The sequence below is a fragment of the Phoxinus phoxinus genome (assembly GCF_949152265.1).
Source record: "Phoxinus phoxinus genome assembly, chromosome: 10".
Classification (NCBI taxonomy): domain Eukaryota; kingdom Metazoa; phylum Chordata; class Actinopteri; order Cypriniformes; family Leuciscidae; genus Phoxinus; species Phoxinus phoxinus.
In genome coordinates, this window is record NC_136885.1 from 22,930,908 (window position 1) to 22,952,533 (window position 21,626).

At 38.0% G+C, this 21,626-nt stretch overlaps 1 protein-coding gene and 1 long non-coding RNA gene across 4 annotated transcripts in view; both read left to right on the forward strand.

The window, feature by feature from the left end:
• Positions 1-1,930: 1,930 nt before the first annotated feature.
• On the forward strand, positions 1,931-5,065 carry LOC307005537. Its single transcript, XR_013799294.1, has 3 exons — positions 1,931-2,177; positions 3,175-3,286; positions 5,027-5,065. It is a non-coding gene; the product is annotated as an uncharacterized lncRNA (long non-coding RNA).
• Positions 5,066-5,551: 486 nt separating this feature from the next.
• The window catches only part of sema6cb (semaphorin 6Cb), a 137,187-nt gene continuing 121,112 nt past the window's right edge, over positions 5,552-21,626 (forward strand). For all 3 annotated transcript variants that reach the window (XM_079625123.1, XM_079625125.1, XM_079625126.1), the window contains exon 1: positions 5,552-5,793. The gene's annotated coding sequence lies outside the window, so the exon portion shown is untranslated. The remainder of the gene's footprint in view (positions 5,794-21,626) is intronic.

A 21,626-nucleotide genomic window follows, 5' to 3' on the forward strand; every position in this document is an offset into this window, starting at 1 on the left:
GATCACTTATGTACCTTGGTGCACGGCCATATACAAACATAAGGATTTTAAAATCAACTCTGGATGCTAAAATAGGGGAGATATGGTCTCTCTTTTTAGACCCATGCAGACAAAAGTCTTGCGGCCACGTTTTCAACAACTTGCAATCGTGATAATGAAGATTGAGGGAGACCAGAATAAAGAGAGTTGCAATAATCCAATCGTGATGTTAAAAGTGCAAGAATTACAACTTCTAAATCTTTACTTGAAAGACGATTCTTCAACTTTGCAATAGATCTTAAATTGAAAAAGGTAGCCTACCTCTAACTAGGGATGACTCACGCGAAACTGACGTTCCGAAGCTTTTCGAGATCCTGAAGCGCCGATGTTTCGAAACACTGATCCAACGCGTGATTCAAAACACCCATGTCATGTGACAACGGCTAAATGAAGCTTCGGAGTGTTTCAGAAGTGTTTCGACAGCGTTTGATTGACAGGGTCGGGAACAGACCACACAATCGCACATCTGTAAAGTGAAGTCAATGCATCTTGACCTCGTGGGTTTTTGTGAGAGGATTTTTTCAAAGGCTGGAGAAATTCTCTGTAAAAAAAGAAGTAGGCTAAGTCCTTCCACAGCAGAGTTTACAGAAAATTTATATTTTTTTTATAAAAAATCTATAAAAAAAAAGGTGAGACATTGTGGCTTGATTTCTTTTATTAATATTCATTTTTCATGACCAAAATAACATTATGCACAGTGAGGAGCCTACAGGTTACAAGCTTCACATATTAGAAAAATACAATAATAAAAAAAATAATAAAATTAATGGCTCGTTGTCAAGGTTGTTTAAGATCAGATGAGACGGGTGTCGGATTGTTTCGAAGCCTCGACACAATATGGCACATTTGCTTCAACTGTTTCATTGTTTCACGAAGCCTCGATCTGCCCACCACTACCTCTAAAATAGTTGAGTCAAATTACTCCAAGGTTTGTAGGAATTGAAGGGCTGTCTCAATCACATTATCCTTCCAGTGCATTGGAACATTCGCTCCCTAAACAAAACAGGGAGCATTTTTTCCCCCCGCGCGACACGAGGCGACAACTACAGTCGGCTTTCATCAGCGCTAGTTCATCGGAGTCGGCTTGGTGTGTTCCAGGCTTTACAGGAAATTACATCACATTAGTGAAGCACGAAACTAAAACCGCATGAACCTACTGATACGCAACAGATTATTTAAAAAGACAGTTTTTATCTGAATAAACACACTTCGCTAGTTGGGTAGTGAAAATATCTATAGTTAACATTTAGCTTAAATGTTCAGCTTAAATGTATTAAAAATAGAGTGGTGCCGGCATGACGTAACTTTTTGAGGCCAAGTTTGGACAAAACAGCAAAACCCAATAGAATTTTTCCAAATTTATCGCAAAAATAAAATAAAAAAATCAACAAAAGTTTATGATACTTACAAGTTTTGTCCACCAAGATCATTTTTACAGATGAACACAACTTTAATGAATTTTGAAGCCTGCAGTTGCCAGCAGTAGTGGTAGTCAGATCGAGGCTTCAAGCAGTTGAAGCAAATGTGCCATATTGTGTCGAGGCTTCGAAACAAATCGACACCCGTCTCAAGGGTGACACCAGGTGGTCACTTGCAGGTGTTGATCTGAAAACAACCTTGACAACGAGCCACATTACTTTCTTTTTTTTACTGTATTTTTCTAATATGTGAAGCTTGTAACCTGTAGGGTCCTCACTGTGCATAATGTTATTTTGGTCATGAAAAAATAATATTAAAAAAATAAATCAAGCCACAATGTCTCACTTTTTTATAGATTTTTATTTAAAAATATGAATTTCTCTGCTGTAGAAGGACTTTGCTTACTTCATTTTTTACAGATAATTTCTCCAGCCTTTGAAAAAATCCTCTCACAAAAACCCACGAGGTCAAAATGCGTTGACTTCACTTTACAGATGTGCGATTGTGTGGTCTGTTCCCGACCCTGTCAATCAAACTTACATTCAAACAAAATTCGGCGGACCATGCCACCTGTCGAACCCATAGACGATATAGGTCGAAACACTCCGGAGCTTCATTTAGCCGTAGTCACGCTTCGGATCAGTGTTTCGAAACATCTGCGCCTCGGGATCTCGACGAACGTCAGCCATCCCTAGCCTGCAGTAGCTATAAAGCTAAAGGTAGGCCCTAGACTTTAAACCGTTTATATACTGTCTATGCTTTAAACGAACTACACCACGGCCTAGACTTATTCGTCACGGCCTAGACTTATTCGTCACCACCTATACTTCCAACAACTCTTTCAGTTTTTATCTAAAAACTTTTTCCCAGAAAGTTGAGTTTAGTTTTTAAGAGCACGACTTTATAAACATGATAAGGCTGTAACGTTAAAAGTGGACTAAGCTTAGGCTAAGTTACATGTTCATCCCCCGACACCCTCTATAGCTACTCCCATTTAGCGACTCGTTAGCAACTGCCTTTTTCACATAACGTTAACCTAATCATACATTATCACGAGGGAGATAATACTGATGTATTTTATGTCTTTGAATAAAACGTGAAAGTGTCTTGAGCTTGTGTGACTTTGTTTCAGACATTTAACGTTACCAAAACCATTCAACTAATTTCGGCCTAAAAAGTGACATCATGCTTACAGTAGAACAGAACAATGTGTTTACAAAGCATAACAAATACTTCCAGAAAGATATAAGTCCTGCCTGTTGTTGATAATACCTGCGGTGACATTCAATGTTGCACGTTTTGTCATGTTGCAGTAAATCGAGTAGGCTATTCACTGTCCCAATGTGTAGAGAGCCAGGGTCCTTAGTGCCCTGATTCATGTACAAGATATACCGATTCACAAGCTTGAGAGCTAGGGAGCTGATTGAGACACACCCTCTAATCATTTCAGTCTGAAACTAACTGTTTGACCTACGCTTTTGAGAAAAACACTGTATTTTACACAGAAGGTGTCTACAGAGTCTTAAAGGCATTATTTACCCCCAAAAAATTAATTCTGTCTCCGTTTATTCACCCTCATGTTATTCCAAACCTGAATGTCTTTCTTTCTTGTGCTGAACATAAAAGAAGATATTTTGAACCATTTAATGAAAGTCTGTTGTTATGGACCACATTTAAGGCACAATATTCATATTCTCAGTTGTTTTGTGTTTCCAGGAACAGAGTCTTCTGCAAACCACATGATTTGCTACAGAGATGATGACAGCAACAGGATGTGTAGCCAGCTTGTCTGTGTATGTTTGTGTGCTGGAGTATAAACACAGTGTGGGTAGGTCATATGATAGACCACATTGCACTTTGAGGTTTGTGTCCATGTTGTTAATGATAGTGAAGAGTGAATGTTAGAAGGAATGTTAACATGTTAAAGGTTCAGTGACATTTAATGCCTCAGATGCTATAGCTTATTTTCACTGAGAGAAGGAAATCTGGTTGATATTCATATATATAAATTCAATTTGTTTGTATGGAAATTAGAGGATCTATTTTATATATGTTCATGGCATTTTCAATATTTTGAATAAATGTTTAAGCATACAATATTACAGTATGAAAAATCTCTTTGAGCCAGACAGTACAAATCTAAATTCAAATCAGATTCTATCACACATTGGTATTCAAGAGCTTTTGTTTTGATGATCCAAGACACCCCCTCAATCAGATAAAGTCGAGACGTAAGGATCAAAAGAAACAAAAGCAATTAAAAGGGAATCTTTGTAAAAAAAAAGCCCTGCATTGACAGCTCCCTGACCACTATAGCTGGTTGAGAGGAAGAGAAATGGAAAATACGTTAAAGATTTTGTCAACATCCATTTCAGAAGAGTGAGCAGTCAAAGGATATAGTAGAGCTTTATCCGGACTGAATGAATTTGGATCGCTTTCTTTTCCAGAGAGCTCACCACAGTTACTGGGCTTTTAGCAAACATCCAACTGCCAAAGGAAATTACAGATAAATCTGTCTGTAAATATGCCAAACCAACCAAAAACCCACAGAGTCCGTGAAAAGCATGACAAAGCACAACACAACGATAATTTCACAGTTTGCACTTTAACATTTTAAACTCTTTGCCATGTTGGGAATTATTAATGTTCATGGTTCAACTCTTCTCATATATAATTGTATATATATTGTTGATTTTCTGTTGGGCGGCGGGGCGGGGAAGATGTAGTAGACCATATAAGAACAACAGAGTGTAGAAGGCAAAATAAATGTTATATAATAGTGCTAATTTCTTTTAAGTAAAGTAAAGTACTGTAACCGTAACTTGTGCTATTACTTGGAATTTGTTTATTTGTTATTATTTTAGTATTGTCTTTAATATTTGAACTTTATATTAGTTAGGCTAGTATTAGTTTTTGCTGTGATCCGACCAGGCCAGAAGAAAAAATCCTTAGTGTTTTTTTACCTATTGTTAACAGTGATACTTATTAATGATAATAATATGATGGCAATTGTATGTTTGTCAAACAGTAGTCTAAACTTGTACTGATTTGAACTGTACAGCAGAAAAACTGGTATATAATTTATAAAGTTTTTGTATTGACTTGGAACCAATTTATGTACTGGTAGGGTACTTTTGACTTAGTAATATAGTGGTGCCTATTTACAAAGAGGCACCACTTAGGCAATGGTCTCTTGCCACACATTCTCTCTCACTGAGGGCTAAGCCCCCCTGAAGACCAAATCCTAGAACCGCCCCTGATGTGGACTTTAGTGCCTGACCACTGCAGAACACCCAGGTTTTATGGTCCATGGCTAAGCTCTGTTGGAAATCTCCTGTCAAGAGAGAACTGAGCTCTTCAAAAGTGCCCACTGAACCAGGATGATCTCCTCTCAGCTTTAGTCCAGAGAACCTCTGTGACCAAAACCACACTGTTGAATGTTTGTTATTCAAAGTATATGATTGTGAGGGTCAGAAAGTAACCAGGGCACAGGTCAAAATTTCCCCAAATATTTAACATGTGTCGGGTTACCAACATTCTTTAAAATATTGTATTTTCTGTTCAACAGGAGAAAGAAACTCATACAGGTTTGAAACAACATGAGGGTGAGTAAATGATGAATTTTAATTTTTGGGTGAACTATCCCTTTAAAAAAAAAAAAGTGTTTCACGGTGACTTTAAATATTTGACTTACTCAGTGGTCTACACCATGTTTTTGAGGTTAGAAAAAATCCACCATATAGATAAAAAATGGCTCTAAAATCAACGAACAGGCTACATTATCTTAATATTTTTATTTTATTTTTGTGAATGCTAAATGTGCTACACATCCGCATATTGGAACAAACGGCTTCACTTTTAAGAGGTAACTCAAAATGCTATTACCTACTGGCCATTAGACTCTTTCTGGCCAGCTGTTTTGGACATGTTATGGACTATTAGTCATGTACAAGGAAGGATACAGTTCAAACAGTTCACGTTTTGGGCGGGCTTATGAGAAACTTTTAAAGAGAACCATCAAAACATTTCGGCGGATACTGATTGGACAAGCGACCTGTCACTCGAACACCAGGGGTGTGGCCTGCGAGCGATCGTTCACAATGTAATAGAGTTTTAGCGCAGTCTTGCTTTTTCATAGGCGTGTGTCAACTGTGTGCCAAGGGGTGCTCCGCACTTACCAATGCGATTAATGAAGACAATGAACCATTTGAGGGAACACTAAACTAACAACCAGCTTTTCCGTTTCGTCTGTGTTTCATTACACACGAGCTTCGCGTCTGCAAGGAATCAACCCTCTGCACGAGCACAAAGGACAATTAAAAAAAGAAAGCAAAGGTAAATGAGCTGTTTTTCTCCTTTGCTGGAAGTTTTTTCTTCGTGTCTGTTTATATGATTTGAACTCTGACCGTGACAGCCAGCGAAGTTTGTGTAGGTTAGAAACACACTGCGATATTTTGCACAGTTTGGGGGAAAATAAGCAGGTATCGTTTCAGGTCGGTAAATGTTGCAGTCAGTGCCTACATGAAGGCAGCCGTTATTGCTACAGACAGTGCGTTTCTGATCTGATTTACTGCTTATATTTTTGTTTATTTTTGTCTCGTTTTAGGTGTTGTTCAAACGTGTAGGCTACCCTATGCAGTGGTCTTGATTGAACACCTAAATATCAAACGCTGGGTTGTCCACCTACAATATCTCTAATGCTGTGATGTTGACAATGTACACACATTGGTCATGTTAATGAGAAACGCATAATGTGAAGAATCTCCGTTATCCAGTCAAACCTGTAGTGTTTGCACGTGAAACACTCATCGTGTCTGCGGTTACAAGCTGCACGAAAGCATTCGGTTGTTTAGATAAGACGCGCAGCACTCAGTCAGTCAGTCGGAGGGTAGAACATGGAGAGAGTATCCTGGTCCAGAAAGATAGACTTGCTGGTTTTGGACTGCTGGTCGTCGGTTTTTAGAGGAGTTTGGCCTTGGGCACGGAGCTGAAAGTGCAGTAGGGTGTTCATTCAGCGTGTTGCGCACCTTTACCAGCAGTGTGGCGGCGGATTCATTACGCTTACGAACATTTATCGTTTCGATAGTGCAGGAATGAATAATTGTTTCCACTGAACAGTTAATAAATAAATGTCCTATCAATATCCAAACCTAGTTCTGTCATTTTATTTTTATGACAGCGTTAGCAAAACCGAAATACCAGAGTTTTATTTATTGTTGTCACTATTAGTCCGTATACAGTTACATTTCAATATTCTCAATATCACAGGCTCCTGACTGTTTCATTGTTTACCTATTTTTAATGTGCAAATTAATTAAATCTAAATAACAAAATGGCTAGTAGCCTTCGACTATTTTTCAGTTAAGTTTAACCTTACTTAAGTAAGACAAGTAAACAAAATGAAGAGAGAACAAAGAAACGCATTAGGAACAAAGAGTGCGTGACGTTTTCCACTAGCCGGGCTTCATTAAAGTTAATGCTTTAAAGTTATCCAGATGAGAGCAGTGAGGTAGTGATTGTCTGTTTTTTCTTGCCAATATTTTTCAGTGTTATTAATGATATAATGGACTGCATGAGGTTTAGGCTGCATATAAACTACAGGACCTAATGCACGGATCTATTTTGACATGCAGATTTTTTTTCGTCCTGTCTCTGTGTACATTCACTTGAGACAAAGCTGACTGTGTCCAATATCTTGCCAAGAACTGCATTTTGACGGAGAAGTGCATTTGACCGCGCAGTCGAGTGCGCAAGCACTCTAGCTGAGTGCACGCGCATGAGCGTTTAAAAGCAACATTTACTTGTACTTTTAACATCCTTAATAGTTAGTGTAGGTATTTTTGGCGTTATAGTAAGTTTAAAGGTTGACTTGGTTAAAGTGAATAGTGAAACAAAAATCTCTTTATAATATATCAGTTAGCCTGAGATGAGCTATTTAAAAAGGACAATGTTTGACCACTGTAATTGATTTTCAGGGTTATTTTTTAAAAATCTATTATGAGGGTATATTTTTATAACTAGGCTATATAAAACGCACACATTATGTCGTCCATTTATGTCCATAAAGTGAGCAATTATGCCCTATCATCCATCAAATATAGGCTACAAAAGCATAGTAATGCACAAGATATAACCTAAACGCTTTACTTGATGCTTTACATTGCTGGTACCTTTGATCAGTTCACTACAGCCCTGTTTTTGCCCTAAGCATCGCTTAATGTCTGACCGTGCTTTCTTAAAACGCTTTTGTCCCTGCAAAATTCAACCGTAAGCAAGACTAAGAGTAGCTTGGGGGGTTCATCCCTCCGGGTGCAGGAGGTAGCCTATATTTCTGGCGTCTACCCCGAGGTTGCCTTGAATCATCTAAGTGTTATTGAATAATAAATAGCTCACTAAGCTATCATTAGAGATTTTCCTCTGGTATTTTTTTCTTAAAAAAAAAAAACGTTTGATAACTGTTATTTAATAAGTGGGTTTGGTCCATAATTGCAATATAAGTGCTCTTAAAATATTCAACCAGTAATTCTGAAGTGGTCCAAGTAGAATTTTAATGGGTTCCAGTATTATAAATACAGTCAGAGAGTGTGATGTTTTCCACTTAAATAGCCTTTCTCTCTGCTTTACTTCGCTGATTTTTAGACTTTTAGATATGTTTATGTATTACAATTACCCTTGAATGTACGGCTGACTTTCGTATTGTTTGAGGTCAACGTGCTCTTGTTGTTCTGTGGAAGATGTCTCTTCCTCTTCCTTGTATTTAAATGGAGTGGGACAGTTCAATAAAACAAGAAAATTCTGTCATCATTTACTCACCCTCATGTCATTCCAAGCCTGACTTACTTTCTCTTGCTGAGCACAAAAAAAAGATATTTTGAAGAACATTGGGGTCCGAACAACATTGCTCGCAGATTGCTCTGGCTATTTTACAGAGAATATTTCTCAATCATTTAACTGTCATTTTGAAGCAAAACAATCTGACAGCCATTTCTGTTCGGAATAAGCGAAGGTACAGACATAGTCCTTGTTTTGGTTAAAAGCCATGTTTAAACTCTAATGATCCTCTATAATCATTAACCTGTTTGTCTAGAAGGAGATCTTTTATGGTCAGACATATACAGGGCACGGGAGACATTTTCTCTTTGAATTTACCTCTAGTTTTGTCTCAGCCCATCATGGCCTCCTCTAGGCAAGGTAATGATGCATATAGCCTGGGTGTAATTTTATTTCCAATTTCCATTGCTGTAGTTTTGCCCTAAATGATGTTATGCCGGTCGTGCACCGTGGATGGCTGTGCGCTCCTAATGGCTCTTAGGGTAATGAGAGCTAAAATGGCCTTGGTGCCACTATTGGATCAAAGCCATCATCTACCGTTGTTGTTTTTTCCCTATTTCATCAGGTGAGGACAATTTACTTTTGAGACTTGTTACCCTGCTTTAGTTATTCATAGAAATTTTGATGATGGATTGAAACTCTAGAATAGAACAGATGCAATTCATTTCATTCTCTACATTTGAATGTGAACTAAACAACTATCGTCTACCTGTTCTGGACCAGCTGTGAGACACAATGGATCGCTTTCAATTAGTTACTCTAGGGAGTTCACTCCGCACTATAATGGCCCCTCATATTTCATGTTGATTGTTGTAACCCGTAGCAACAGGGTAGGCAATAGCTGGAGATGCACCTGGAGAGGAGGGTTATGAGGCAGTTTGGGTGCAGTGGAATGAGAGCTGTTGTTCCTGCCTGGCTGCCTAAGTCCAGTGAGGGGTCTCATACCCCTGGGGAGTGAATTATTACCTGTCAGACCTAGGGCCTCGGCATCATCCATTACGCAGCCCTCTTGCAGGGGCAGCCAACCCCAGCATGGCAGCGTGATCAGTTTGCCTTGGCCTTCAAACCTGGCCACCTCTCTCTGGGTGGGTACAACTTGGGGCGTTCCAGCCATTATGAACCTCTCTGGAAGTTGGGAGTCCCGGCATTATATACAAATACAGGAATGCTAAATAGCTGTACAGATTTAAGATTCCAGCTGAGAGGTCATGGTATCTCTGTCAGGCCTCCATAATCTGCTGTAATGAATGGCATCGCTGTGTTAAACTCTGTTGTGAAGTGGTTGGCGGTCGATGATGCTAATTCGTCACACGTTCACACTTAAGGTAATTCTGCTGAAATCTTCAACAGAGTCCAAGTCCCAGTCCTATTCATACTCCAGTCTGAGGCAAGCTGACAGGATATTTTTAAAGGGGTGGCCACCAGATGGGGACAGTAAAAATCTTAGGGTGGCACAACAGAAAGTCTGTAGAATGGCTTAATCTTAGGATATGTTGGAAGTTTTGGCTGATAGCTGGCTGCTTTAAAACGCTTCTGTGTTCATGCTGCCTTAATTTTTAATTTTAGTCAACTTGTATTGTGAAAATAAGTGACAAGTTTACTAAACGTAAACTCAAATGGCAGCACAAACACTTACTTTTTTAAGTTGAAACAACAAAAGAGATAAAATGTGTTTTTAAAGCGTTCAGCTTTGTAGCCAGAGATGCTGTATCTGTTGAACATGATCGCAATGGCCAATCAGATGTGTTTAAGTTAGTCAGAATCCCTCAACACCGACCAAAACGGGTTATAGTACAGCACTAGTTCGGCATGCTCTTGAATCCTTTCATTTTAACTAAAAAGTTTGCTCATTGCTCAGCTTAGAATCATCATTGTTATAACGGGTGTTATCGCAAGAGTGCATCTTTGTGTAAAGATTTGTGCAGCTTTGGTTATAATAGCAATGGTTCTCTGCTCGCTTTCTGTATTATATTTTTTAATGCTGCAAACTACACATTGCAAAGTTTCTGGATTGGCATGGCAACCATATTTTAATGCGCAATTGATTTCAATTGACAGTGATAACCATATAGCAATAGACGGAACAAAACAATCTGAATTTTAATAATGTACTCACACAGGTAACATTTAAAATACGCAGGCTCTTCATCAGAAAATTTAAGCGATGAAGATTTAGATATTCGTCTTTTTCTTTAAGTTTTTTGTTTTGTTTATGCATTCTTTGGTTTATGCAGGTATTATTATGATTGTTATTACTATTATTGTATGTTTAAACCTAGACTTTCACATTTAGTATTTTGTATTTCTTTTGTTCCATGGCTTTATGACCCCCCCCCCCCCACACACACACACACACACTTTTTTCTTTCCTCCTCCCCCCACACTTTTTTAGGTCATGTGATCCTTAATTAATCACATGTTAGTATAACGGTTTGTTGGTTCACATCTTTAGTTGTCGGATGAAGAGCCTGCATGCTCGAGTCCATTACTTGAGAGCATTTTTACTGGGGCTGTCCTGTGTGTAATTTTGTCCCGTTTGTCCTGACTTTAGATGCTGATAAAACATGTTTCACGACGTCCAGTTCTCCAACAAATGTCTGAACAATCATAGCGTGCCCTGTTTATGGAGTCAGTATGTTGTATTGATATAAAATTAAATGGACAATTCATTGTAATGTTGTGTTGAAACTAGCAGCCATAATACCTTTGTTTAGGAAACAAATAAAGCCTTAACAACCAGGGGTCTGGTGTATGCACAAATGGGATTTTAAATGTGTATGCTATTTCAATCTGAATTTATAAAAATAAAAAAAAGTTGGTGAAATATGTATGACTCATCTGCACACATAGACTGTGCGTTCTCACCAGTGATCTATATAAATGACTGGATTGCTCACTGAGCTCACTTTAAACTTGCTCACTTTAAGCTACCAACAGGTGTAAAGCCACCGGAAGTGTTTGAGCTGCCATATTGGTATTCCATACTGACAGACGGCATCATTGCTTACAGTCAAAACCTTGACCTAAAATCACTTGATTTGCAGCATATCTGTGGGACAGGATTCGTATATGCGTTAATTAATTGTTACTTTGGATGTTATATGTAATGTTTATGGTCTTTTTGGGCAGGATAAGCGATCTAGAAATCATTAACATGGGTGTGTCTACTGCACACTGACGGCACGGGTAACTGACTTAACACAACATTTATTTCTTTATGTACGTAAATATGGAGAAAATATTAAAGTCCTCCTGTAGTCAATAATTGTATCCCTTAAAACTCAACGTTGATCACTAAAATGACATATTAAAAAGTCTTTTCCTTGGAAAGAAAATTCTTCATGTCTGAAAATTGCTTGGATATAACTCTACACCCTTGCCTCATTTAGTATGCGGTTCCCGCCTCCTCTCACTCACACCAGCTCCGAGATCCACTCGTTGTCGATCACACGTTGACGGGTGAATTTGCACATGGTTTGTCTTAAAGCATATTAAAAAGTTTTTAAAATCTGTTTTACAAATCTGAAGTTTTCTGCATATACAAGGCCTCTGATTTTTCCCGCACATAATCAGTTCAGTTCGATTTGGGAAGAGGACATTCTGTTTATTGTGGTATGAAGTGATTGATTCTTGTCTGAAAATGTGTTTTTATTTAAAACAACTCTTCTTCGCTTCATAACTGGGGGAAAATGGCCAACCTTTCATGGAGGTGTTAGTTGAAGCATGTGCTTTCACTAGTAGCAGAACTAGCACTGGGCTGTGAATCCTGGGTGAGTAAGCATTGAACCCAGTAAAATAAATAAAAAGAGTGGTGTAAAATTGAGAGCGAGTTACAGGCCTCAGCCCTCAGCTGCTTTCTGCCCTTGGACACACTGCCTGGCTTCCAGCAGATTTGTAAGGCATTTTTCTGTAACTTTAACCTCTTGTCAAACATCACGCTCAGAACCACAGCAGCCACAGATGGAGAGAGATGGAGAACTGGCCACTCCTGCAAAGCACGCTGAGATGGAGTGCGTCCAGACACTACACAAAGACAGAGATATGTTTGCAAATTAAGAGAGATTACACGCAGAAAAACGAAAGGCCGATCGCTTGCTGAGTACAACAGCTTTGTTCATCACAAATTATGTTTCATTCATTTCCAGGTGCGTAATGAGTTGCTTGTAGGTGCTGCAAGTTAAGACAAAATAGATTTGAAAATCCTCATCACCAACAGATGTCTGTTGAGGTCCAAAGCGAGGGTTTTTTGTTCCTTAGATGACTATTTTGCCAAAATAGACATGACGGCGAATACATTTTTTTCTATCAAAAGCTGTTGTCACTTAGACTGATTACAAGGTTTACCTGAATAATATTTTTATCTTATATTTTTATTTAATCATTTATTAATAGTATGAATGCACCAATAATACAATTTTATGTAATTTTTTTTTTTTTTTTTTTAAATGGTAGTTTTAAAATAAAGTATATATACTACAAGTTAATTTGGGCATCAAAATATTATATACACTATAAAGAATGGATCATTATGAGATTTGCTTAATATTACATTCAATAGTGTTATTAAATTAGTGTTTTTATTAAGTGAGATGATGTCAAAGGTAATTGAAATATAAAATGAGTACGCACAATAAAATAAATCTACATTTATGACGGATACTGATACCGATATGTATTGCACATTGTAATTAAAAGCAGTTATAAACCTGTCTTTAAATAGGTGAGACATTTGACCTTGTAAATATCATAAAAAAAATTCTGTCAGTTCCATGAAAACAAAAAACATGTGGATCACGTACTCACGCACGCATTGTGATTCATGAGGAAAGAAGTCACTGCCTACACAAACTGTCATCTTTAAGAATGGAAGGCTAGCTGAGTAATGCGAGCTAAATGGAGACTGAGTGATAACCATGTGAAATCGCTGGTGTGTGTCATTGTTTTTATTATTTCTTTTTTCTAGCGAATCCTTTTTCCACCCGATTATGGAGTCATGATTACTCCGTTTTACCTCATCTGAATATTCAACCATATCCTCAGCCTCCAGGCTCCACACAGACACCTTTTTGTACTCGTCACATTGGTATGCTAAAATTCAAAGCTGAGCTCACTTCCACGGGCAAGTGTGTCCAGAACAGCTTTCCTCCTCAAACCGCCGTCCAAAGCCAGCACCACCCCTCCTTCTCCCACCCCAACCTGCATTGCGAACTGCAGCTTTCTGTTTTAATTACTGTTCTCCATACATACAGGTTATTGATTGTCTCACTCCAGGGTGGTGGGCTTGGGGTTGCTCCAGATTGTGCTTTAAATGATCTCTTAATCACTTTATAATGGAACAACTCTTCCTGCTGCATTGATTAGCTGCTTGTGCTGGAATTGTTGTGAGCCTTCAACTTTTCTAATCTGGTTTTGAACTCTCTGGGCTCCTTTATAATATGTTTATTTCCCAGAATGCCTCGGGAAGGACGTAACGTTAACCGTTCTACCCACTTGTGGTGGAAGATTAAGCATTGTTCATACATGGATAATCTGATATAGGATATTATGAAGCCATTTATGTTGCATTCATCACCCTCTAATGAATTTAGACGATGGAATCTGATTTAAAGAGCTTCCTTCCAGGGATTTGCAATACTTCACATTTTTTAAATCAACTAGTCGGTGGGTTGACTGAACTGGAAGCCCTGGATAATTAACCTGCTTTCGTGTTCACCTGATGGAAGATTGGATGGGTTTCTTAGGGGGTGTTTACATAAGACTGGTTATTGTATTGTGTACAACAGAAGGGGCGCAGTGGTCTCGAGATGCACTTGTGGGATGCAATTGTGGGATGAATTTAAAGACTTTTCCTTGAGCGTTTAGTTTGTAAATAAAATATGACCGCTATTAAGACATTTTGGCCTGGTTTCACAGACAGGACTTAAATTAAGCCAGGATTAGGCCTTGGTTGAATTAGGGCATTTAATTAGGTGTGCATCTTAAGACAAAACAGTGGCACTGACATATTTTAAGATATGTTAGTGCAAGTGGTTTTCGGTTAATACATCTCAAACATGCATTTTAGTCGGGGACTAGCTTAAGCATGGTCTGTGAAACTGGGGATTAGTTTATTCACCACGATCTCATGAAAGTGCGTATCTATACCACACATGTTATTTCTCGTGTAATTTATACGGCAATTTTTTTTTTTGCGTGCATATGCTACGCACTGAAAACCCTTGGGTAGGATTAGGGGTGGGGAGTGTGTGCGTATTACATGCCATAAAGTGCGTATCATATGCACGCAAAAACTATTTTTGGCGTGTAAATGGCATGAGAAATAACATTCGTCGTATAGATACACACTTCCATGAGATCGGGCTGATTTATTGTATCGTTTGATATTGGATATTTAATTGTGCATGTTTTACTAAATTTATTTCATATACAATATTATTACTATATTTATTTTTTCAGATTGCTTATTTAATATTTTAAAACACTACAATTTAAAAACACTTTTAAATGTAATCTTTAGCAAATCTCAAAATGGGATATCCATTTTTAATACTGTTTTTCAATGTTTGCATTTATTAAAACAATATATTTTTTTCAGATTTTTTACATTTAAACTATTTAGAACAAATAGTGTAAATGTATTGATATAATTACTAGCATATCAGCTTCTTGGTATCAGCCAGAATTCTAATATTGCTACATCTCTGAGATAAACTAGTCAGCCTCACTAAACGTTGGTTATTGATTCTGCGTTTGCTTTCATGCTGGAACTGCCGATTGTTTTTTAGAAAGTTCACAAAGCCCCCAAAATGGGAGGAAGTAAAGTCTCACAATGGTGATACACAAACAAGCAAGACTCTGAGAAGCAAGACTTTTAGCATTTAGCATTATTGACATTCTCTGAGGGAGAAAAAAAACCTTTTTATATATGTGTTTTATATTACTCGCATGACGGTGACCTTTAAAAGTCTGAGTGTTTTAGGTTTGTTTGTGTTTTGTTTTGCTGTAACTTTTATAGGCGGCTATAAAGAGCATCTGAAATGCGCTCATCAGAGTTAGTGCTGGATAAATGACTTGACTGCCTCACTGCATGTTTTTAAAATGAAAATTTTTATGGCTCTAAAGAGTGAAACGGAGCAGGAAATTATAGCCTGAAGATAAGGAGATTCTTCTTCTTACAGAGGCCGTGAAATCTCAAGGTACCGCAACACCACCCGTCACTCAACCTGGACTAGCATTCATCAACCCCAAAACACAGCAGAAGTTCAATTTATTTTGTGGGTGCATTGGGGCACGCAGGCTAAAACCTTGTATCGTGCAACTGAGTCATTTATATATATATATATATATATATATATATATATATATATATATTTGTGAAAAAATATTTTTACAATATATGAATTTATATACAAATATAAAAAGTTTTTGGGCACATGATACATCCATGAATGTCTTCTTTGCATTAAACCTAGTCACATTTATTTAGAAGAATTTAAAACTGTGTCCAAATAAATTAGGTTGGAATTATAGTACAGATAAATTGTTAAAGACAAAGTGTATGGACACTTTTTGGATTCCAAACGTTAGTGAAGCATATCCACTAAAGGTCACCTTGGGACCAATGGTAATTGGTAATTGTAAATTTGCACAGAAAAATTATGTGAGTTCTGAGAAAACCATGATGCCAACACTGTTTCATAAATATCTAATACAACGAGAATTACATGAATATCTAAATTGAATTTTAAGTGTGACAGTAGATATATGGTTGTTTTTGCTGGAAATTCAGTGAAGAATGGTTATTGTTGAACAAACATGCTGTAATGCCTATTTTTGGATAATCTGTTGAAATTCTTCGGAAATAAAAGGGATCTCCTTTCGTTTGATTTATTTGGGCCTTGATGGATGTAAACCAAAAGATAAGATTATTCATACAAATCAAGTCTGTCATCAATGCAAAAACGGCTTCACATTTTGTAACACTTAAACAATAAATCTATCATACATTTTTTTCAGATTCTAAAATCTGGTTGTATGAGCCATTTTGAAATATTTGTACACTAGCCAATACACTCACACAAACACACATGTGCCTGCATATCAGTTGAATTCCACATTAAAGCGGCTAGTCAAGTCAACCTTAAACATATGTCCATGTCCTTCTATCTTAAACATCATCCAGAATATTAAAATCTATCATTTATTTCCCCTCATGTCATGTCGTTTCTAACCATGAATGTTCTTTATTCTGTGGAACACAAAAGAAGGTATTGTTAAAAAAAAAGTTTTTTTTTTTTTTTTTTTTTTTTTGTGAATCGCAATGGGGTCCAGTGTGGTTGTTTTGAACCCCATTGACATTTATTGTCATTAATCATTCTTAAAAATATATTTTTATGTCTTCTTTAGAAAAAAAAAGTCATACAAGTTTGAAACTACAAGATAGTAAGTAAATGATGACACAATATGTCAGTTTCATTTTTGTGTGAACTGTTCCTTTAATAAAACTCTTGACATATAATAACATAAACGAGTCCTGCTAATAGCCCTGCAAATATATTACTGTAACACAGTCTGTTTGGGTGTGTGTGTGTTATTCATCCTCAGGTGTGTTATACTGTAGTGTGAACTCTAGTGTACACCACTAGTGCGGTTTGCGAATCCCTCCCATTTCCAAGCCCCCTATAAATAGAAAGTTAGTATGACCTTTGTAGATACGACGAAGGCATTCTCGTGCAGTTCTGAGAAAGAGGCCGATCAGAGGTTTAAAGCTCAGTATCTTTGTACGTCTGAGCCAATTTCTGTGAGCGTGTGCAGATAACCTGGGTTTGGTTTGGACCCTGTCGAGTTTCAGATTAGAAACAGACGCCCCTCTCGCACAAAGTTTCTGGAAACGCTCTTTTAGAGACTGGGGTTATTTTTAGGTCTGGCTGTGGATATGGGGGCCAGAATTGGGACTTAGGGAAGGGGTATAAAATAGCCCCCCTGGCCCACAGCCAGAGCGCTCACTGACTCCCCCATACCGCTCATCCAGCCCCCCCCCCCCCCCCCACCCACCCCCAAACGCCTCAGATTCCACAAGTATGTCCCACCGTTACCATATGATGACTCAATTGTGCATGTGGGAAGGGAAATGCATGTATACATCAGTCTTTTTTGGTCTTTTATCCTTTCAAGCTATTTGTGATATAACAGGTACCAGCAAATATCTCTCTCCCACAGACACGCACACACACATTTCTGGTGTAGTGCTTCCAGGCTGCTTCATTTGATCTCGCTTTATTGCTTTCTCACATTATCTGTGTGTTGGCCTGCAGCTCATCCCTGCGGAGCAATCTCTGATGTATGAAAAACAACTCACCATAAACACATTTCAACCACAGAGACTGATATTACCCCTAATGCATCTCTCACTACAGGCATATACCCAGATTCTCTCTCTCTCTCTCTCTCTCTCTCTCTCTCTATCTCTATCTCTATCTCTATCTCTATCTCTATCTCTATCTCTCTATATTCCCTCGTGTCAGCATATATAGTGATCACAGTGGATATTACTTGGGGGCGTTCAAAACTCCATGAAATAATCAAGTCTGCCCCCATCCCATCCACCTCTCCCTCCAGACGGTTCCCCTAAAAATATCTTGAGTGTATCTCATCATCATATACTAACAGTAACTGGACTTCTTCCCTAGGGTGTGTCAAATGGAATATATGAGCTTGAATATAGGGTGAAAATGGGCTTACAAGCCTATTTAGTTGGCTTTTGAGGTCGTTTTTGCAGCCTCTTTTTTCCCCACCATTATAATCTATATGGCTGCATGATTTGGTAATGCAATTGCCATTTGAATTGTGATATAATAAACATTCATCTCATATTTTGCTTGGCTAGAGTTAGAAAAAAATGATTAAAGATAATAATAGTATCAGCATTAATATTAAATTAATATTAGCAATATAATATATATTTTATATATTTATTTGTTTTTAAAACACATTTAATTCAACATATGAGATATAAAAAAATGAACAGTTTGTTAATGGATACAAATGATATGCACTTGCAATTTTTATAGTAATGTATTGTCATAATTTCTTCTGTTACATTGCTGACATCTCCTTTTCTGTGACTCTTTGTTTTTATTTATTTGTATAATGACTTAATGTGTAAATGTCAGAATACACATTATAAGCACATTAACTCACATTAAAAGGCACATTATAAGCAAATTGAAGTTTGTGTGGAGCATTCAGCTCTGAGACTGCTTAAAATACTGTATCTGGAGCTCCTTTTTATTATTTTATTTTAATTAATTGTGCAGCACTAAATGGGTAGCATAATTTAAATAAAAATAAAAATAAAATATCTGTGTTGAGGTTACAACATGGGCAAGACCTTTCAGAAGGATCCTTTACCTTTTATGCCCTGTTAATTAACTGGTGGCTGTAGCACACGTGACCATTGAATGTGTCCCTCAAAAGCTCTCTGAGCAAACCATTCAGCCACAGTTAACCATAGCGCTTGGCGGTACAGCAACGCCGCTTTCAGTTCAGATTTAGATGATTATTTTTTGGGTTATTTCTCAATTAGCATGATAATAGCATGTAGATAGACGGGAAGAGCTAATCTCATTCCTCTGTGACGATCGGCAGCTTATTATCACACAGAATGCTCCATCAGTTAAACTAACATGCTGAACTGCTCTATAAATCTCTCATATCACACACCACCAGCAGATGGGAAAGGGACAATGGCAGATTGTAGTGTTGTCAAAAATATCGATATTTCGATAAATATCGATACTGAAATATCTGAACGGTACCAATACTAATTTCCCGAAGTATCGATACTAGCCGAGCGGTCACTTTCACTTTCACTTCTCTCCAAAGGCGCGTTGACAAACACCACACGTGACGCACTCGTCTCATTCGCTCTGGTTAAATAGCAAAAGTGAAGTGAATGGAAAGATGGCGAGGGCGGCGCCCCCGCGACCGGCTTTGGTTGATTGATAAAGAACACCGCGAGCGGGCATGTCGGAGAATAGCGCGGACACGCGCGTAAAAACACACCGCGAGCGGGCATGTCGGAGTCAGAGAATAGCGTGGACACGCGCTACACACCGCGAGCGGGCATGTCAGAGAATAGCGCAGACACGCGCTTCACACTGCGAGCGGGCTGCGGGCACCCAAAAGATTGTTTGACAATCAATAATCCCTCACATCACTCATTTTTTTAAATTATTGTATAGGTGAAAACAGACTTAAGGAACAGGCTCCAGGGGTACCATTTAGCAAGCATAGGCTACGCTCAGCATCAGGGGTGTTTGTTGTTTGGACAGACCTTTCCCCACTGCTAAAAAAATCCTAAAAGAAACACTGTAACTCTTCTCATTTACCAAGATTACCAACATTAACCAAGATGGCCTAGTATTGTTGTTGATATGAGTTTGTGTTGTCTCGTTTTTTCACCGTAATTCTTAAAGTTAACATAATCTGACTGAGGAATCTTAGACAAGTAAATATTTTAACTGTGGTCAAATGTAAATTAACTTGTGCCTATTTAACTTTATTCAGAAAATTATTATTTAATTCTGCAATTTGCCTTCATTAGCGATTATCATCAATTTGATTACACAGATATTAATTAAACTAAACAGCTAGACAATGGCATCTCTGAATTCAATAATGAAATGCCTTTAACTGAAAATTTAATGTTTAATCTTATTATTATACATTACTGACACTCTATCCTCCAATTTGATACTGTTAAGTGCTTTTTTGTTACAGTAGGCTATATTTTAATCTTTGATAACAGTAGATTATACAAATACAACGGGTCATGTTAGCCCTGGTCCAATTAAAAAATATTAACAGATAGAACTCGGGACATTTTTGTTCATGTAAAAAACCTCATTGTCATGTTCTAGACTTGTTATATTTAGCTTTAAATAAAAAAAATACCCCCTTAATATAGTGGCAGTTTTTTTCTCTGTGGTATCGAAAATGGTATCGAATATCGATATTTTTCAAGGTATCGTATCGAAGTTAGAAATTCTAGTATCGTGACAACACTAGCAGATTGTACTTCACTTTAATAATATTATGTTTCTTTAGCAAAATCGTTTCCACAGCTATTATTCTGTCGTAATAGTCTCCTGGTGGGTCTCATATAAAAAAAAGAAGAGCGAGACTGCGTGTATAGTGTGATTTTCAGGTTAGCAGCTGAAGGAATATGTTAATCTAAAAGTTTGATCTCCTGGAATGACTCATTTCAGTTTGATTTTTTTTTTTTTTTAGTGAAAATGAAGGTGCTATAGTTTCCTCCCAGGCTGCATCAAGACCACCCTGCAGTGTTTTAAGTGAAGATACTTAAAAAAAACAAACAAAAAAACATTTGACCTTATTTAGACAAAGTCTACATATTCTTCATGAGTCCTGACACAGCCTGACTGGGTCGAAAGGTCAACGGTTAAGCAGGAGCAATGTGTTCTGAATACCAAGGCCATTGATTTTTTTTCCAGAGGGAAGTTGAAGGTGGAAAATGACCAGGGTCAGATCGTTTGCACTCTGAGCGGGGGGGAAAAGATGGAGAGAGAGGGGGAAATGGTGGCCTGACATCCTCAACTGGGCTGAAATAGTATCCTGACCTACATCTCTGCTTTTTTTGGGGGACGGAAACAACTACTGCCAAGTTGTTCCTGGCAAGTGGTAAAGGTTTTAAAAGTGGCCAGAAACATTAGTGGATGGGATGGAGATAACTAATTTTGAGATTTTGATGACATTTTGCATCTTTGTTTGTGTTGATTGGTGTTTTTGATGCCTGGTTTGGTATTCAGCAAAGACCATTCAGTGATCATCTCACTAAAGTTTCATAAAGCCTGGGACACACCAAGCCGACGATCGGCCGTTGGGCAACGTCGGACCGTTTTTGAGCGTCGGCCGACGTAGTATTCCCGGCCAACGTAGTATTCCCGGTGTGTTCCGCACCCCTGGTTCTAGTCTGACGCCGTCTTGTTTTTTGGGGGCGAATCGCGTCGGGCCGCCTGTGAAAGAGGGAACTCTGATTGGCTGTTCAGCCTAGTGCACGAGAATAATAGCAAAACAGCGAGCAAAGAAGTAAAAACGGTACAGATAGAAGGCTGTTCTAATGTTACGACATCTTACCTGAGTGTTTGCTTGGCGAATATTTCAATATTAACATGAACGGAGTGGAATAAAGAGTGTTAAGCAGGATTGATATTTAAAACGGTAAGCACGCACTGCTTTGTTTATTGTTCTTGTATCTGCAGCTTGCAGCTTGCAGCGTCGGTTTCCTTTTTTGAATGAGGAATCTAGATGAATAT